The sequence below is a fragment of the Felis catus genome, chromosome A1, assembly GCF_018350175.1.
Source record: "Felis catus isolate Fca126 chromosome A1, F.catus_Fca126_mat1.0, whole genome shotgun sequence".
NCBI lineage: Eukaryota > Metazoa > Chordata > Mammalia > Carnivora > Felidae > Felis > Felis catus.
In genome coordinates, this window is record NC_058368.1 from 142,713,613 (window position 1) to 142,734,052 (window position 20,440).

General features: G+C 41.3%; 1 protein-coding gene across 1 annotated transcript in view; it reads right to left on the reverse strand.

Annotated features, from left to right (window-relative positions):
• Positions 1-20,440, reverse strand: part of ARSB (arylsulfatase B) — a 170,099-nt gene that overhangs the window by 103,861 nt on the left and 45,798 nt on the right.

Genomic DNA, 20,440 nt, shown 5'->3' on the forward strand with positions numbered 1-20,440 from the left:
AATCAAGGTGTCTCTTTTACAGACCTCAGTTGTTCATCAGGGCCTTTTGTGGTAAACTGACCCTATAAAACATCTGCCTGGCACGTGAGGCACCAAATTCTTTTTTGGAAAGCTCCTCCTATGTACCCAAAGAGACTGCTTCATTGTTTATTCCATTTTTAGTTTCCTGCAAGTTTAATGTGGAATCAAGTGGAAAATGACTTCAAAATACTTAAGAGATTACATGAATCTTTTCCATACTTCATGCAGTCATGAAGATACATTAACCCTAGCAGATATGAAATGGTATGCTAGTGATTTCTTTTATTTTTTATTTTCTGATTTACATACAGTAAAGGTCACTTGCTTTGGTACGGAGTTTTATGAATTTTGACAAATGGAGTCATATAACCAGCGCCATAATCACGGAACAACCCTGTCATCCCAGAATCACTCCCTTGTGCTGCTCCTTTGTAATCAAAGCCTCCACTGCACCCTTAAGCCCTGGCAACTGGTGATGGCTTCTCCATCTTTAAAGTTCTGCTTTTTTCCAGAAGGCCATATAAAAGGAATCAAACAGTGTGAAACTTCTGGAGTCTGGCTTCTCTCATGCAGCAGAATGCAGTTGAGATACATGCACATTAGCGCATGTATCCGTGGCTCATTATGCTGCCGCGTGGCACAGCCATCCACTGCAGAGGTAGGCCACAGTTTTGCTTATCTGTTCACCAGCTGAAGGAAATCTGGGTTTTCTCCAGTCTTTAGTGGTTATCCATAAGGCTGCTGTAAACATGTGGGTACAGGTTTTTGTATAACCATGTTTTCATTTCTCTAGGTTAAATCCCCACCATTGAGATTGCTGCTTTCAAGATGTTTTTTCCTTCATCTTTGGTTTTCAGCATTTTGATTACAATGTGAGCGTAGCTTTCTTTGGGTTTATCCTGACTGGATTTTACTGAGCTCCTTGAATCTACACATGTAGACCTCATCAAATTTGTGAAGTTTTCAGACATTATTCCTTCATATGTTTTTTCTCGGCAATAATATTTCTCCTCTCCTTGGGACTCCAATGACATAAATGTTAGCTCTTTTAATATTGTTCCACAGGTCCCTACAGCTGGTTCAATTTTTTTTCTTTTTTCTGTCTTTTAGATTATATAATGTCTATTAATCTGTCTTGAAGTCCACTGACCCTTGCCTCTACTATTCTGCTACTGGGCCCACAGTGCTAATTTTAATTTCAGATATTATATTTTTTAGTTCTAAAATTCCAGCTTGGCTTGCTTGCTTGCATGCTTGCTTTCTTCTGCTGAGAACTTTACCTTTCCATGCATTCTAAGAGTGTTCAACTGCATCTCATGGAGAATGGTTATAATTGCTACATTAAAATTTTAATCTGACAACTTCAACATCTGGGTGATCCCAGAGCTGCATCTCTTGACAGTCTTTTCCCTTGAGTATTGGTCACATTCTCCTGGTTCTTTGTAGGATGAGTAATTCTGGATTGTTCCCTGGGCATACCAAGTTGTGAGACTCTAGGTCCTATCAAAATCTTCTCAAGGATGTAGATGTTTCTTTGTTTGAGCAGACAACCAATCCAGTTAGATTCAGATTGCAAGTTTTGTCTCACCTTCTGTGAACAGTGGTTTAGTTTTCAAAGGCTTTGCCGTACTGTTTGTGTTTACCCAATATGCACCACATTCAGGAGTTAGTGTGGGACTTGGGTAGTGGTTTACATTGCAGTTAAGTTCTTGAAACTTTGCTTTGCTTCTTTGGGTCTGTGTGGCACATGCACCACTTAGAGGTGAGCCTGGGGCTTACACAGAACTGGGGGATCCCAGCTTCTCCACCTCTATCCTCTCTGAGATTCCCCACACACGTTCTAGCCTCCAGGGGTCCCCTTTTTCTTGTTCCTCTGGTCAGAAAGACAGGTTTCTCCCAGGTTTTAGTCCCTTATTCTGTCATGTGCTTCCATACAACTCAGGCTGCCTTTGGGAGCAAAGCGGCAAAATAAAAAAGAGAAATAAAACAATGAGATTCTCCCACACTTTTTGGACAAAGGGGGCTCCTTTTCCCTGGTCCTCTGGTTACAAAGAATTTTCTTTTGGGAATTTCAGGTGTCCAACCCCCCAACACAAAAGTAAATGCAGATCTTCAACTTGGGTTGGCCTTTGGGGAGAGTCAAGGGAGGAAAAGAAGGAACAAAATAATAATTCCCCTATATTCTCCAGCAAAGGACTCCTTTCCCAAACCACTGTTTAGAAATAGAGGGTTTCACCTAGAGATTCTTCTACCAGTGCCTATTGCGTTGTTCTAGACTTCCATCAGGCCTTGGGTCAAAGCTGCAAGGCTGAGGAGACAAAACAAAACTCACACCTGGCACAAAGGATTGATAAAGCTTTGACTTCATTCCCATTCACCATTGCCTTGCTATTGTTTATTTTTCATTGCCCCAGAGAGTCACTTTCTGTAGTTTCTAGAGTTCCAGGTGCCGTCCCTGAGAAAGTTAGGCTTTGGTTGGCTTACTCTATCCTGCCCATCACTAGAAGGGTATATGCAATATTAAAAAAAAAATTAATGTTTTAAAATTTATCTTTGAGAGAGAGACAGAGCATGAACAGGGGAGGGGCAGAGAGAGACGAAAATACAGAATCTGAAGCAAGTTCCAGGCTCTGAGCTGTCAGCACAGAGCCCGATGCGGGGCTCAAACTCATGAACTGTGATATCATGACCTGAGCCGAAGAAGTTGGACACTTAACCAACTGAGCCACCGAGATGCCCCTAAGGGAATGTGCAACACCTTAATGTGAATGGGCCAATGAGACTTGTGATGGGGACCTTGTCATTGTTGTTGTTGTTGTTGTTGTTGTTGATGATGATGATGATGTTTTTACTGTTTTATTGTTTGCCTGGGGTAATACAGAAGCAGAATGAATGTCACCGCATCTTAGGTAAGCATAAAGAAAACAATTATTTTGAAGGCCTTAGTTAAGCACCTGCAAAGTATCCATGACTGTTGTCAGCATTGTGAGAAAAGACAACAAAGGGTCAATACACAGTTCCTACTCTCAAGGGATAGGTCATCCATGTGCAAAATACAAAACTGTCCATAATTAGGACAAAAAAGGACACCAACAAAGAGAGAGAGAGGAGAACTGGGTAATTAGAGCAGGTGACTCTGGAGGCCCTTCAATCCCATGCTAGAATTTGGTGAAGAAAAGGCACATTCCACCAGAGGGAAAGGGGGCTTGACAGGGTAATTATTCTTCCAAAGTTGGTTTTGTACCTTTTTATTACACACTGAGTTTATGTGCCCCAAAGGAAACTAAAAGGCAGTTTCTAAGGACATTTTATTACTCCTGACCCTGTTCTTCCCTCCCCTCCTCTCAACTTGGTAGAAAGGGTTTCCAGAACTCTGGTTCAGGGTGAGGATGAAGGCCCAGTCACGTCGGAGTGAGTCATGGGATCTTTCCCGGGGAGTCTTGAGTTACCCACAGACAAAATTTTCAATAACTGTTGTAACTCAGCGGGTCGCTGGCATTGTTCGTGTGCTTCAGTGCAGTTGAAGCATTCGGAAGTTGCCTTTTCATATTTTATTTGGGTTTATTCCTACAATCACAAAGGCAGTATCTTCATTCGAGGATAGTATCTATTGTATTCGAAAATATTTATTGAGACGTATTCAGAAAGGCTTTGCATGAGAGCCCCTGTGAGCAGACGAGCACAGGGAAGGAGAGACTATGGAGAGAGCAGCTGCACAGACGGCCCGCAGGAGCAAATGGGGGCCAAGTTCACTGTGAATTTTCACTTGCAGCTGTGTGGAAAATACCTATGCTGGTGACTCAACGTCTTTGGACTTCTCGCTTTAAATTACAGCAGGCAAGAGAACATTTGCCAATGCTGAGCATATAGGGAAGCTGGTAAACTTCAGCTAGTTTTGAGCCCGTCGGCTACCATGCACTGCAAAACAGAAGGGCAATTTGAAAGAAGGGATTCCTGTCACGATCAGGGCGTCCGGCGTAGTACCTGGACAGCTGGCAGGGCAACCAGACCTGTGGTTAGTAGAGATACCGCATCCATTTCCAATAATGGAAATTAGCTTCCTTCTTGTGTGACTTCACGCCAGGGGCTTGATTTTCTTTTCTGGAATGAGGTGTGCTCAAACCCAAAGTTATTGCTTGGCTAGCCCGTCATGGTCACGTGCAAACGGCAAGACGAGCGACTGTATCGTATCCACGCCGTTTCCCGGTTTTGTCTGGGAACTCTGTCTTTTGTAAAAGACCTTGCTGGTGTCCCCTGCTCCCCATCCCCCAACTTCCACCCTCCTCCTGGGCAGGCTGCTGGGACTGTATTTTGTCGCTTATCTAACACAAAATAAACAGAGCAATCTGGAGCTAATTTAAGTGGTTTACCATATCAGGATACAGCTGGGAAAGATTTTAAGAAAAAGGCCCAACAGGAACAATAGTGCTGTGAAGTTGGGCAGCGGTGGGGAGCACAGGAAGGCAGCTTCAGACAGCCTGGCAGACAGCTGTCAGCCACTCCAATAACAATCCCCGAGGCCAATGAAAACGGGCAGGGGCTGTGCGGGCAGCTCGGCAGAACACCAACAATGAAAACAAGGGATTCGAGGGCGTTCGGAGTTGATGGTTCAAGCGTCAGGGCCACCAGTCTCCCGGGAGCCCTTTGCACAACTCCCAGGCAGCGGGGGCTGAAGAGGAATTGCAGATGAGGGGACAACACTTCATTTCTCCACAACACCGGCCAAGAGTTTTTTCTGACGTGCGTGCGTACACGCTGGCTTCATCCTGACTTATGAATCCAGCAAAGCCTGCACAGGAACATCTGTTTTTGACATCAGTTTCTTCTGCTCTGCAGGCTGGCTGTCTTTTTAACTCTTTGGGGGCCTCTGGCTAGACCTTGAATTTCCTGGTACAACTTGACAGAGGTGAGAGAGGGCTGGAGGGAGTTAAATAAAGCTATGTGCTGCCCTTGAAAGAACTTGCAAATGCTTTATATATTAAAACAACAACAAAAAACCGCACTTGGATCAAGCTCTTGACAAAAATCCAACCAATTAGGTAAACTGTATAGTCCTAGAGGCAGTGCCATTTTTGTGCAGAGAATGCTGAATTGGAAGCACCGAAACCTAGGCTCTAAATCTGCTTCTGCTTCGGGAAATACCCTTATCCTCCTCCATCATTCAATTCGGAATGCTAGTTCAAGCTCACGCCTTCCTTTCCGCAAGTGCTCAATTTCATAAAACTGTCCCTCTGATAGGAATAACCTTTGGGTCTATTATAGAACAATTCTATTTGGTTGGGGATAACTTTATCAAAAAGGTTTTTTTTTTTTTAACGTTTATTTATTTTTGAGACAGAGAGAGACAGAGCATGAACAGGGGAGGGTCAGAGAGAGAGCAGGAGGCACAGAATCTGAAACAGGCTCCAGGCTCCGAGCTGTCAGCACAGAGCCCGACGCGGGGCTTGAACTCATGAACCGTGAGATCATGACCTGAGCCGAAGTCGGACACTTAACCGACTGAGCCACCCAGGAGCCCCAAAAAGGTTTTTTTTAATGTTTATTTATTTTTGAGAGAAAGAGAGAGAGTGTGTGAGTGGGGGGAGGAACAGAGAGAGAGGGAGACACAGAATCCAAAGCAGGCTCCAGGCTCTGAGCTGTCGGCACAGAGGCCTATGCAGGGCTTGAACTCATGAACCATGAGATCATGACCTGAGCTGAAGTTGGACGCTTAACTGACTGAGCCACCCAGGCGCCGCATCAAATTATTTTTAAAATATTTATTTTGAGAGAGAAAGAGAGTGCAGGGGAGGGGCAGAGAGAGAGGGAGACAGAGAGAGAGAGAGAGAGAGAGAGAGAGAGAGAGAGAGAGAGAGAGAGAGAATCCTAAGCAGGCTCCACACTGCCAGCACATAGCCTGACTGATGCAGGGCTCAATCCCACGAACCATGAGATCATGACCTGCATGGAAATCAAGAGTCAAATGCTCAACCAACTGAGCCATCCAGGCGGATTTAAATAATCTTTGTCTATGTTCTAAAGGAAGAAGAATCCCATTTGGAAGTTTCCATTAAAAAATATACAAATGAAAAAGTAGAAATTAAATATTTTATTATTCACTGTTCCATGTACTACTCCATCATATTTCACAAAAGATTGATTATTAAAATTTCCATCATAATAGAGTGGGTTTTAAGACTAACATTTCAGAATGCAAAAAGGCAGAGACACATGGATAGGTTTCCTTTTTGAAAGAGAGAGAGAGTGAATGAGAGAGCGGCAGAGAAACGGGGAGAATCTTAAGCAGGCTCCATACCTGATGTGGGGTTCAATCCCACTGCCATGAAATCATGACCTCAGTCAAAATTAAGAGTCAGATACCCAACCACCTGGATAGGTTTTGTAAGAGTAGAAAAGAATATAAAAACTTCTAAAGGGTAAAAGATGAGAAGGCAGGGAACTATACCCTTTAGAAAGGCAATATCCTTTCTGTTTCTATTTATGTACTATTCTTTCTATTTTCTAAGTTTGGACAATGATTGCTTCAAAAATATCTGAACACACTTGGGGCGCCTGGGTGGCTCAGTCAATTAAGCATCCGACTCTTATTTCGGCTCAGATCATGATGTCACAGTCTCGAGTTCAAGCTCCACATTGGGATCTGTGCTGGGCGTGCAAAGCCTGCAGTGGAATTCTCTCTCCTCTCTCTCTCTCTCTCTTTCTGCCCCTCCCCTGCTTATGTGCACACACACTCTCTCTCTTTCAAAATAAATAAGTAAACTTAAAAATATATATATCCGAGCACATTTAAAAATCCAATGATCTGAAAATTTAAAATCCCTCTAAGACAGCTCTTAAACAATAGCACGTATCAGAATCTCCTAGGTTTGTTGCTGGGTCCCACCTCTAAAACTTCTGGTTCAAGGAGGGGCCTGAAAATCGGCATTTCTAACAAGTTCCCAGGTAATGATCCAGGCCCATGCTTTGAGAACCATTGTTCCAGGGAGAGATGTGAGGGCCGACACATTAAAGTCAACCAGTTTTACTCGGTATCTTTTAGTGTTCTTTGGGATCACTGGTCAAGTGTGGCTGAATAGTGAGAGTGGAAAAATAAGCAAAAATACAAATGGGTACATGAATCAATGCCAAGTATTCATAAAAAGTCACACAAAGAGAAAATGGCTGACCCTTAACTTTTGTGAGGATTAAATGATAAAGGCAGTTACTTTCTGAAAGGCAAGATTGTTCTTAAGGATGAAAAAAATGTGGCAAAGGAGAAGGTTTTATAATAATGAGTCTCTTGGTCTATACAATGCCAGTGTTTTTCATGCTGACTACTCTGCAGAACCACTTGGGAATCCAAATCTTTGGAGGGGGCCTTCTAGGTGACTTGAAAATACAGAGAAGACTGTGAACCTGACTAGAAGAAAAGGGTATTTGAATTTCCATGATTGGACTACAGAATCTCAAATGGTATCTTAGAAATCAACTTGAAGATGACAAGCTTAAGAAAGATTAAATAACATGTGAGAAGCTACACAGCTAGTTGGAAGCAAAGCCACAATTAAACTTCGTACCCTGAAGCCCATCTCCATCTCTATCATGTTATTTGAATGCAGTGGTATTAAAAGACAGAAAAAGGTGGTAATTGGGGAGAATCTAAAATAGAGATCTCAGTACCCAACAGTAAGGTCAATGGTCATCTTGGAGATTTCAATGGCTTCATTCAAAGTATCTGTTTTAAAAACCGAGGAGTCAACACAAGCTTTCAGCAATTCTGAGCCTACGAGGGGTGATGTGACCAGGCCTTCACCATCTATAACCCACATGGTCACGGTGAGGTTGGCTAATACCGTTCTTGTAGTACATGAGACATATGAATTTTTAGAATAAGGAAAAAGAGGTAAAATGGACTGCGGCGATGCTGTCTGGAAGCCCTAACAGCTCACAGGCGAACTTCTCGCAAGCAAGCTCACTCTGGACACTCCAAGAGCGATATCACCACAGGGCACTTAGGTTTGCCAGAGGGAAGGTGAAGTCACGGAGTGATTTGGTGAGGCCCACAGCTTGTCTGTGACTCAGCCTACTTTGTGGGACTCAAAATGAATTAAAAATACATTTTAAAAGCTGTATCTTCCACCTGGTTCCCATCACCGTTTTTGGCTGGCAGGAAAAGGACCTGTCGGCTTTTATCTGCAGGAGGTAGAAAAGGGACAGCACATTTCAGGGAAAAGCAAATAAACACATTTGCCATGATGGTTTCGGGTTTACCAACACAGCAGGTGTGTCAGGAAGCACTGCACTGATCCAAATTATTGCAATAGCAACATTACACTCAATCAGGCAATGCAACATCACACGGCCAGAGAGAAGAAGGTATATTTTGAACTTGTGATAGGAAAAAGAGGTCAGACAGGAGCTGCTCCAAATACCTGACCAAGGCACTTACATTTTATTGGAACTTGTCTCTCTTGGGACCAATCCTCAATACCGCTATTCATTCCCACTTCTTGATAAAAAAAACAAACATACAGTCAGAAATTATTTTTAAAGAAGCTTTGCTGAAAGAATGAATATTCAAGGCATTAGAGAGAAGAATCAGTTATCGTTTTGATCACTTGAAAGCTTTTTTTTCATGCTTATTAAAAACATGCTGAGGGGCGCCTGGGTGGCACAGTCGGTTAAGCGTCCGACTTCAGCCAGGTCACGATCTCGCGCTCCGTGAGTTCGAGCCCCGCGTCGGGCTCTGGGCTGATGGCTCAGAGCCTGGAGCCTGTTTCCGATTCTGTGTCTCCCTCTCTCTCTGCCCCTCCCCCGTTCATGCTCTGTCTCTCTCTGTCCCAAAAATAAATAAACGTTGAAAAAAAAAATTAAAAAAAAAAAAAAAAAAAAAACATGCTGAGCATGGGGGACAGGCCTCAGTGAGTCAATGGGATCCTCCAGGAATATTTCCCGGTCAGCCAGGGTAGTGCCTCCTTCACCAGACCTTTTCCTACCAGCCACTAACACGATGGGAGCTGGGCTTTTAAAATGTAGTTGTAATTCACTTTCGGTATCATAGAGTAAGCTGAGTCATGGCAAAAGCAGCTGTTTGGAATGGAGTTAGTATTTTTCCTCTCCTATTGTATGATGGAATCTATTTTATTTTATTCTCAAGTTGCTCACGCTATGATCAGACAAAAATGTCATGGTTCTTATCAGTTTATTTTACAACAGTGAGTTAGAGCCTCTTGATCCACACTTCAACATAGACTTAGCATTGCACGTGTGTGTTTACATACTTGCCATGTTAGATACACCACAATTATTCCCCGCCACTGTGCGTTTATGCCGAAATATCAAAGGGACCCAAATTGGTAGCCAAAGGACAAAAAACCTCTTTTCTAGCTGTAGTCACCCAGGTCATGATTTCTTAAAATGACTGCTACTATTAAAAATTATGGTTTTGAAGTATTTTTAATGTTAGAGAAATATTTACCATAGAAAGTTAAGTATTTACCTTGAATATAATGAATAATTTAGAGTTTTCTCTTTATATCGTTCAGTAGTTTTCTAGTTTTCTATCATGATCATGTATTATTTTTTTTATCAGAAGCATGACTAAGGTCAGTCAGAGAAAGACAAATATCATATGACTTCACTCATATGTGTAATTTAAGATACAAAACAGATGAACATAGAGGAAAGGAAGCAGAAATAAGATAAAAATAGAGAGGGAGGCAAACCATAAGAGACTCTTAAATACAGAGAACAAACTGAGGGTTGCTGGAGGGAAGTGGATGGGGGGGAGTGGGAAACGGGTTATGGGCATTAAGCTGTGATGAGCACTGGGTGCTGTATGTAAGCGATGGATCACTAAAGTCTAGTCCTGAAATCATTATTATACCATATGCTAACTAACTTGGATTTAAATTAAAAAGCAATAATATTAATTAATTAATTAATTAATTAATTAATTAATTTAAAAAAGAAGAATGACTAAAGTGTTTTTTTAAAAATTAATGAAGATACTACAGATTTCTTTCACAAGTTGATATTAAATTTAAAATAAGTGTGGCTTATTGTATAATAACTGCTCTGGTAATCCAAAGGTTAGAAAATATTATTTTAAATGTTAATTTATAAAAAAGAAAGAAATGAACTAGGGTACTTTTTTTAGTGAGAAAAGTAATATTTTAGAGCCAAATTATTTCAAAACTATAAAATGAAAGAAGCCCTCGGTGTCTCCAGCAACCTTTACCGCCACATTTTGTTGGAACAGGATGGTCCATATACCACAATGGCGTGACCCACAAATACTTGAAGCCACATGGCACCAAGATACTTTATATTCATTATACTTCATGAACATTTGCTTCTTCTTTGTTTTTTTAATTTGAGAGAGAGAAAGCATGCACACAAGCAGGGGAGAGGAACAGAGGGAGACAGAGAATTTTAAGCAGGCGCCACACTTGGCACCGAGCCCAGCACGGGACTCAATTCCAAAACCCTGGGATCGTGACCTGAGCAGAAATCGAGAGTCAGATGCTCAACCAACTGAGCCACCCAGTTCCCCTGAACATCTTCTTATGGATATTAAACGTTCCTGTTAATTTTCCAGGTAATTTGCCAACCAATAGACTATTTTCTTCAGCTCCTGAGCTGCTTTTCATTCCTTACTTGTGTAGTTTTGACTAGAAGAGGCCTAATTCAATTCTGGCGGAAATATTCCCTTATGTCCAAAGATCCGGTCTTCCCTAACAATGTGCAACCACATATTGGTTTCGGTTGCCCATTCATTTCCTGGATACTTTTATCTGATCATTCGTTACTTGACCAACTAACTACTGCTACCACCTCAGCTGAGACAATTTATCTGGGTGGCCTACCTAGGCCCTTGGCTTCCTTTTTTGAACTCCCTCAGTCATGGCATAAAGGGCTTTTCTGAGCTGTACTGATACTGTAACTAAAAGGAAACTGGTGATTTCAAGAATTTCTACACTGAGGATCGTGATTAATACAACTCTCAAGTCAGTCTGAGGCGAGCTAACTACACACTAAGAGAAAAGATGCCCGAGAGGCAGAAACAGGGAAGGTTAAATAGCTTCCTATTCAACCCAAAGACTATATTAATTGGGGGGAAAGAAATAAAAGGAGGGAGAGGATGTGAAATAGAAGCTAAAATGAAGCCTGACATCTGTCAGATCTAAATGGTGTTTACTTATGTACTACAGTCCTTATGTAACCTTTGTAACTTCATTTACACTTTGAGATTAGCACTACTACAAATATCCTCTATTATGAATGATTCATGGTAAAATTACTAAAGTTTTAGATGAGGTTAACGTGCAGCAAGTAAGGCACGACTTCCATAAAATTTAAAATATTCCAGAAATGTATGAACATCGCATGGGTAAACAGTTAACAATAATCACACTACCCTACATTTTCTTTTAAGGCTCTCAGCAGGTCTGTGAGGGCTTCCCATGAAGGTTCTAAGACAGGTGGAGGCCAAGGTATGTCAAGGTGCCATGATTATTGAGAAAAAGAGAAAGGGCCTCCCTGGCCTGTTCTACTCCAGAGCAAAGAACATAGACCCGGGCACATGGACAAGCTTTCTTTATCTAAAGCCAAGAGCAGACATGACCCAATTTCTGGGTTAATGTGGTCAAATACTAAATTTGCCTGTCTTCTAGGAATATTCAGGTAGAACAAGAGGTCACTGAGATAATGACTCTAATGACTCCTCCCCCCAAGACTACCTATGTTTCCTTCCCATCCCCAAAGTCAGCCTTCTTTTACTGATGAAAACCAAAAGAAAGAAGCTAAAACATTGATTTGTTCTGCAGATGAAATGTTACCTTAATGCCAAGTTTTCTCCGTGAGATTTATAATTTTCCTATTGAATTATATCATGTATCATGCCCTAAAAGCAATGTCAGTGTCCAAGGAAATCAGAAACAGAGCAAGGAATTAGGAAAGAACTTAGTAACTACAGGTAGTTATTCATTCATGGAAGGGGGGAACTATAAATGCATTTATGCCTATACATATGTTTTGCGTTATCAAACATTAAAATATCAGCCTACTGTGTGCCAGTGTTCCAAGCACAGGGGACACTGTGACAAATAAGACGACAAGGCCCCAGATCCCGTGGACCTTAATTCTGATGAGGAAGACAGATGACAAACAAGTACAGCCAAAACAACCAGAGAGATAATTCTCACTGTGATAAGTGCTACGAAGAAAACCAAACACTGTGATGTGACACACAGTGAGGGGGGCAGGGAGGGGCAACACCAGATGAGGGGCTGACTTGTGAGCTGTTACTTAAAATGACAAAGCATCAGTGGCCTTGTGAAGGGCAAGAGAAGAGAATGCCCAACAAAGGAACTCAAGTTCAAAGGCCTTCCCTAATAGAATATTAGGACTGTAGGGTACATTGTGTCAAAGCTTCTTTTAAATTAAAGACTCTATCAACTATATTCCTGATAATTTTCTGTTGTCAAGAAAACCTAAGCTAAGTGATATCTAGCAGTAAACCACAAAGGAACTTGTGTGATTATCATCACTTTTCCCTTATCTGTACCCCATCCATCTACTTAAATTAATTTCACTGAAATTTATTATATGAAAGGATACATGTTCACATGTGTTTGAATGCGGTTATGTTTCAAGGTGGTAAATCAAACCACAGGTTCAAGGGGAATTGAGGAAAACTGAACAAAACTCTTTAATCAAATTTGGCCAAAATCAGTTAATTTTGTAGAGACTTATAATGCAGCAAACCAAGAGACAGGCACAATCCCAACTGTTAGCACACTTCCTCATGTTGGCCCATCTCACTCACATCATGAGATAGCCCTAAAGACAATTATTCATAATTTTTAACCGTAACTTTGATTCAGGTATAGAGTAGATTTATTAGTAAACAGTAATTTATTGTTTCTCTTAGGAAAAGTGTCTCCTCTATGTAGCAACTAAATACATGAAATGCCATTCCACAGCTAACATATTTGCACATCAGGAAATTCTGATGGTACTTTAATGTTACTAAAACTACCATTCTTAATACTTCCATTAGCTGTAGCCAGAAGCCTTACAGAGGCAACACATGGTCAATTTTTAAAATGAAGTTTGTGTTTTGTTTTGTTTTGTTTTGTTTTGTTTTTAAGTGGAATTACACATATGGACACTTTTCAGGGATGTTCCCATTTAGTTTACAGTAGAATGCATCGAATTTGATTTTTAAGGGTCTTTCATGTATATCTAAGACATTTTATTTTAGAATAGGTTTTTTTTATTTAAAAAAAATTTTTTTTAACGTTTATTTATTTTTGAGACAGAGAGAGACAGAGCATGAACGGGGGAGGGTCAGAGAGAGAGGGAGACACAGAATCTGAAACAGCCTCCAGGCTCTGAGCTGTCAGCACAGAGCCCGACGCGGGGCTTGAACTCACGGACCGTGAGATCGTGACCTGAGCTGAAGTCGGACGCTTAACCGACTGAGCCACCCAGGCGCCCCTAGAATAGTTTTAAGTGTACAGAAAGTTGCAAATATAATACACAGGGTTCCCGTATACTCCACACTCGGTTTCTTCTATGTTTAACATCTTACATTAATTAGGCTTATACATTTTGGGGCCCAAAACACCCAATCTCAATTTCATGTGCACACATACACACACAGTTGAAGAACTTTCAATCCAATATAGTATGTCTTGTGTGGTTTAGTGTGAAAATTTTAATCTTTAATTTAACCTTAATCTTTAATTTAACCTTTTCTTAATGTCTAATTTTTAAAAAAATGTTAGAATAATAATTTATTAAATAAAGTAATTCTTCTCCAAGCATTTTTAGATCCAAAGCATTTTTTTTTATCAAAAGGTCACTACCAAATAATTGTCTAATTAGCAAAAACATTTTTTTCTCAGCTCAGAAAAGGAATTGGAAATTACAACGATAAAAGGGTGCTAATTGGGTTTTCATAGAAGCGTGAAATGCTAAAGCACTTTTTTTTTGTTTTGTTTTACTCCTTGGCTAGGCTAGAAAGCCTAATTTGGTTACCCAAATTAACCCTTTACCTCTTGCGTGACAACACCAATATCAAGTGCTGCAGTTCAGTAGCAGAAGAGAAACAAAACAGTCAAGTTAACTTTGAGATTTTTCTTAAGAGTGCAATGTCTATATGGGCACAATTTCAATACAAGAAACTAGGAACCCTATTCTCCAGTCTGGGAGAAGGAAAGGGACATGGAGTGGGGATAATGATACCTGACAGCTCTCTTGGGAATTTCTGCCACAACTTCAGCAGTTAGGGTGCATCCTGAGGTGCCAGTGAGCCTATCACAGCCCAGACTGGAGAGTAGTCAGGACAGGGCACACTGTGGGGACCACACAGCCCTTAGGCTATACGATGTCTACTTGTCACAAATGTCAGCACGTTTGCATTCCTGTACAAGCAGAGACTGCCACTGCTAGTAGCTAGCTTGGCCTGGGCTTCAGGCAGGGTTAGGGTACGGTCCACATACCTGGGGGAGTTTGGTCAAATTTGCTTCACTTCTATGTGCTTAGCATGGAGCCTTGCACTGAGGAATCACTGAAAGGATACTTGTTGGATAGATGAAGGAATAAGGAGTTTACTCACCACTAAAAGCATTACAGAGATTTGGGGTTATATGTAGCTGTTGGAGTCCAGAAATCAAGGGCTTTCCAATAAGGCAACCATAAGACTACATTTGAATTTGGAGAACGGGCCGATCTAGGGTCGCTTCTTAGCACGCAGACTCCTGCTTAGCAAGACAGTGTCCTGGAGCATGTTGAATACATCTTCAGAGAAAGTCTCCTTCACATCTCAGGAGGCAGAAGGAGGGAATAGGATCAGAGGTGCCACCTACTACAAATGAATTCTAGAACTGGTTAACAGTGGTATTCTCTGGGAAAAGAAACCGAGAGGCTGGACCATAGTAGGGGGCAGGTGGACCTACTTTTCAGTTCAAAACTTTTGGACATTTGAAAACTTTGTACTCAATGCATCATGTGTTCAGAAAATAAAATAAATGATTATTTAAAAAATAGACTCTGGGTAAAGCCATTTATCTGGAATAAGATCACTGTGCAGTAATCAGAACATGTCTCAAACAGGAGGCAATAGTGAAGTGAGGGGTCCAAAGATACATTGTGAACTTAGGTCTCAGAGGCAGTACCTGCTGGCCATGGGCAGTGCCTGAGTGGGCACCTGAGCAAGTACATGAGTTGGTGACGAGGCTGAGTGAGCAGCAGGGACCCATACCTCCAAAACCACTGGGGGAGGATCATCCCTCAGCGCCTAGATTCTCATTTCCAAAGAGTCCTGCACATCTGGGGATCTGACTGCAAAGCCCAACTCTTTCCAGCTCCTGAACCTTCCCCTCTGCTTCTGTGCCTTGCAGAGCACTATCAACAAAAGTCCTTCTTCCTGGAGCCCCTGGCTCTCCCCTAAGGACACTGCTTCCTCTGCAGCCTCATGGTTCATTCATCACTGCACTTCCTAACTTTTTCCCACCCTTCTCTCTAATCGCCACGCCTCTCCCCCCAGATGGAAGCTCATGCACTCAGACTGTTCCGCTGACTAAATTGTTTTACTGCAGGTATTTATAGACTTCTGGATCACGCCTGCCATGTTCCTTGAAAATTACGACACCTAGTATCCTATCACTCTCTCCAGTACTATTCCTATCACTTTCTGCAAACCACTGACAATTTCAATATCAATACAGATGATCTTTCCAAAAACCTGGGCTCTCAGTGACCTGATCTCCCCTCCTTCCATGATCTTCCCCTCTACCCTGCTATAGCAACTCACTCCCAGAGTCATACTCTGGACCTTGCAGTTACAAACATTTGTAAACCCTCCACAATCTTAATTTCAAGCATCACACTCTCCAGTGGCCACCGAACATCTTCTCAGTTCACTTGCTGTAGAACTGAGCTGTTCAAAACGGTAACCACTGGAAAAATTAGGTATTCATATGTAAAAGAATAAAACTGGACCCCTATCTTACAGCACTCACAAAAATTAACTCGACATGGACTAAAGACTTAAATGTAAGACCTGAAACCATGAAACTCCTAGAAGAAAACGTGGGGGGAAAGCTCCTTGGCATCGGTCTTGGCAATTATGTTTTGGATATGACACTGAAAGCACAAGCAACAAAAACAAAAAGAAACAAGTGAGACTACAACAAACTAAAAAGCTCCTGCAGAGCAAAAGAAACAATCAGTAAAATTCAAAGGCAACCTACAGAATAGAAGAAAATATATGCAAACCATATATCTGATAAGATGTTAATATTATATATTCAAAAAAATTCAAATAAGTATTATATATTCAGATATAGATATATATATATATGAACTCAGATACATATATCTCTCTGAATATATAATATTTCTATATATCTGATGGCAAAAATAAAATAAAATGGGCAGAAGATCCGAGTGAATAGACATTTTTCCAAGAAAGATATACAAATAACCAATGGGTACACAAAAAGGTGCTCAATATCACTAATCAACAGGGAAATGCAAATTAAAACTACATGGAAGGGCGCCTGGGTGGCTCCGTCATTAAGTGTCCGACTTCAGCTCAGGTCATGATCTCATGGTTTGTGAGTTCGAGCCCCACATCGGGCTCTGTGTTGACAGCTCAGAGCCTGGAGCCTGCTTCAGATTCTGTGTCTCCTTCTCTCTCTGCCCCTCCCCAACTTGTGCTCTCTCTCTCTCTCTCTATGTCTCTCAAAAAATAAATACACTTAAAAAAATTTTTTTTTGAAAAAAGACCACAGGGGCGTCTGGGTGGCTCAGTTGGTTAAGCGCCCGACTTTGGCTCAGGTCATGATCTCACGGTTTGTGGGTTCAAGCCCCGCATCAGGCTCTGTGCTGACAGCTCAGAGCCTGGAGCCTGTTTCAGATTCTGTGTCTCCCTCTCTCCCTGCCCCTCCCCCACTTGCACTCTGTTTCCCTCTGTCTCAAAAATAAATAAACATTAAAAAAAAAAAAACTTTAAAAAAAAAAAAGAAAGAACACCACATTGAGATATTGCCTCACAGCTATTAGAATGACTATTACCGAAAAGACAAGAAGTAAGTGCTGGCAAGGACGTGGAGAAAAGGGAGCCCTAATGTACTCTTGGTGGGAATGTAAACTGATATAGTCACTATGGAAGGTCCTCAAAAAATTAAAAATAGAATTATCATGTAATCCAGTAATATCACTTCTGGGTATATAGCCAAAGGAAATGAAATTACTATTTTGAAAGTTATCTTCATCCCCATGTTCACTGTAGAATTATTTACAGAAGCCAAGACATGGAAACAACCTAAGTGTCCACTGATGGATAAATGGATAAAGAAAATGTAGTGCTAGTAAAGAAAATATATGTATATATGTATACGTATGTGTATATATATATGTGTGTGTACACATGTAAAAATATACATATATGTACACGTATGTGTATGTACATATGTATGTATGTCTAGATACACACATATAATGAAAAAGAAAGAAAAAAGGCCATAAAAAAGAAGGAAATCCTGCCATCTGTGACAACGTGTTTGAAACTTGAGGGCAGTATGTAAGTGAAACAAGTCAGAAAAAGACAAATACTGTATGATCCCACATGCATTGTGAAATCTATAAACAAAGAAATCATAATAAGTAGACTGGTGGCTGCCAGGGCTGGGGGTGGGGCAATGAGTGAAGGTGATCAAAGCGTACAAACTTCCGGGTATAAGATGAATAAGTTCTAAGGACCTAATGTATAGCATGGTGATCAATAATACAGTATTGAATCCATGAAAATTGCTAAGAGAGTAAAGCTTTTATGTTCTTACCACACACACACACACACACACACACACACAGGTAACTATATAAGGTAACAGATGTGTTAACTAACCTTACCATTAACCATTCTGCAATATATACAAGTATCAAATCATCATGTTGTACACCTTAAATTTACACAATGTTATATGATAATGACATCTCAAAGAAGCTGGGGAAAAAACAAATGGTAGCCATTAGGCACATGTGGCTATTGAGCACTTCAAATGTGGCTAGTGTGAATTGAGACATGTTGCAAGTATAAAATACATGCTAGACTTACTGTATTTTTGAAAAAGATTGTAAAATAACCCACTGATAATTTTTTATTTTTATTACATATTGAAGTGATAATATTTTGGCTATATCATCAGGTTGATAAAATATACTACTAAAATTAAATTTACCTATTTCTTTTTAGGTTTTTTGAATGTAGCAATTTAATTTTGAGAGAGAGAGAGAGAGAGAGAGAGAGAGCAAGAGCGAGCACAAGCTGGGGAGGGGCAGAAAGAAGAGAGACAGAATCCCAAGCAGGCTCTGCACCATCAGCACAGAGCCTAATGTGGAGCTCAAACTCACAAACCGTGAGATCATAACCTGAGCCGAGATCAAGAGTCAGACCCTTAACTGACTGCGCTGCACAGGCGCCCCTGAAATGCAGCAATTTAAAATACGGATGTGACTCACACTTCTGGTTTGCATTATGTTTCTATCGGACGACATTGATCACTACAACAATTCTTCAGCCACTCTCAGGATATACAATCCTTCAATCACACCACCTTTATACCACATCTTAACAACCCTCCACCAAGTCCTAAATTTCCCTCCTTACCTAGTTCACACTGCATGGTCCATCATTATAATCTCTCCTCTTTTGTTGTTTTGATTTTTTTTTAGAGGGAGAGAGTGCAGAAGCAGGGGAAGATGGGCTGAGAGACAGAGAGGGAGGGAGAATCTCAAGCAGACTCTACATTCAATGCAGAGCCTGACAAGGGGCTCAATCCCATGACCCTGGGATCATGACCTGAGCTGAAATCAAGAGTCAGAAGCTCAACTGCCTAAGCCACCCAGGCACCCCATTTGTTTTAAATTTTTTAATTGAAGTATAATTAACAAAACGCTATATTAGTTTCAGGTGATCCATATAATACTAATAATTCAACAATTCTATACATTTCTTAGTGTGCATCAAGATAAGTGTACTCTTAATCCCCTTTACCTATTCCACCCATCCCCCATGTACCTCATATTCTCTTCATTATACAACTTTGCCCTTCTCTCCTTTCATTAAATTCAACCTCATTAAATTCAACTTTCCATGGCCTGTCAAGTATCCAAAAACCAAGTGGCATCAGTGTTTCCTTGGCCAAATTTTGTCATCACTAATTGTCTTTCTATTAGAAGCCCAAATGACTTGAGAACTAGCACATAACCAGAAGAAACAGAATGAGTGACAGTCTCAAAAGAAAAATCATTAGCCAAAAAAATCCGAACAGAGGCCTACTCCCACATCTGCCTCGATCCAGCTGTGTGACCACAGAACGTAACTTAACCTATTTGGGGCTCAGTTTCTCGATGTATAACATGAGGCTCTTAGCCTTTCTAACTTCAACATGCTATGACTGGGTGAAGACAGTGGAAGCCAGTATGAACATGGGGCTATGAATAAATGCTTTCTGACACTGTGCTTGAGCCAAAACCAGCAACTTGCGTGCAAGTAGTTTATTTTGGAAATGATCCCAGGGAGCAGGAGTGAGAGACAGGAGTTGTTGAACAGGGAATGAGAGAAAGCCACACACTGTTGTGTTATCAAGGTGGCCACTGCCACAGGTGACTCATGCTCAATCTCACTGGTCCCCTGTGAGAATCCTGATGCAATTCATCTCATAACTGTTACTCTGGGGGACGGGGGGGGGGGGCGGTTAGAGGGAAGACATTTATGCACCGGCTCCCAATGAGTAAGCATGGCCCCATGGGCATCAACTTCAGCACATCTGGGTATGTACACGTAAGCCTCTCAGTGTTGGACAACATGTGGGGTCAGGGCAGGACACAGTGGTAGCCCTGTGAGAAGCTGACCAAAGCCTACCCTGAACTGGTCACCAGAGCAGCTGCTGGAGCAAGACATGGGGCTATGAGGAGCCACCATGATGCATTGAGGTGTGGATGACAGAGACTGTCTAAATAATTGTGGTTTCTAAATAAAAGCCTACAGCCATAGGAGGCAATTGCTTTGCTTTTAACTATGGATCACGGTCCCTTAGGCCCATCTCTTCATCTAAAAAGTGGAGAATCACATACCTACCTCGCATTCAGGGAAAGGCTTAAAACCAGAGTCCTGCCATTCAGTGGTTTAAGAACTTCAGTGATATTTAGAAATGGACTCTTGGGCCATCAGCATTTGCCTGTCCTGGTTGTTGAGAGCTTCATATTGGAGTGTATATAGCTCTTCTAACCCTTACATCACCTCCAACTGCAGTGTTATATGTGGGCTTCTGCCTCGTTTCCAAACGTGCATTCCAGTTTCCTGAAAACAAGGTCCCATCCCACAGCCTACCCAGCCCTGGGAACCTCCTCTTTCAGCAGGTAC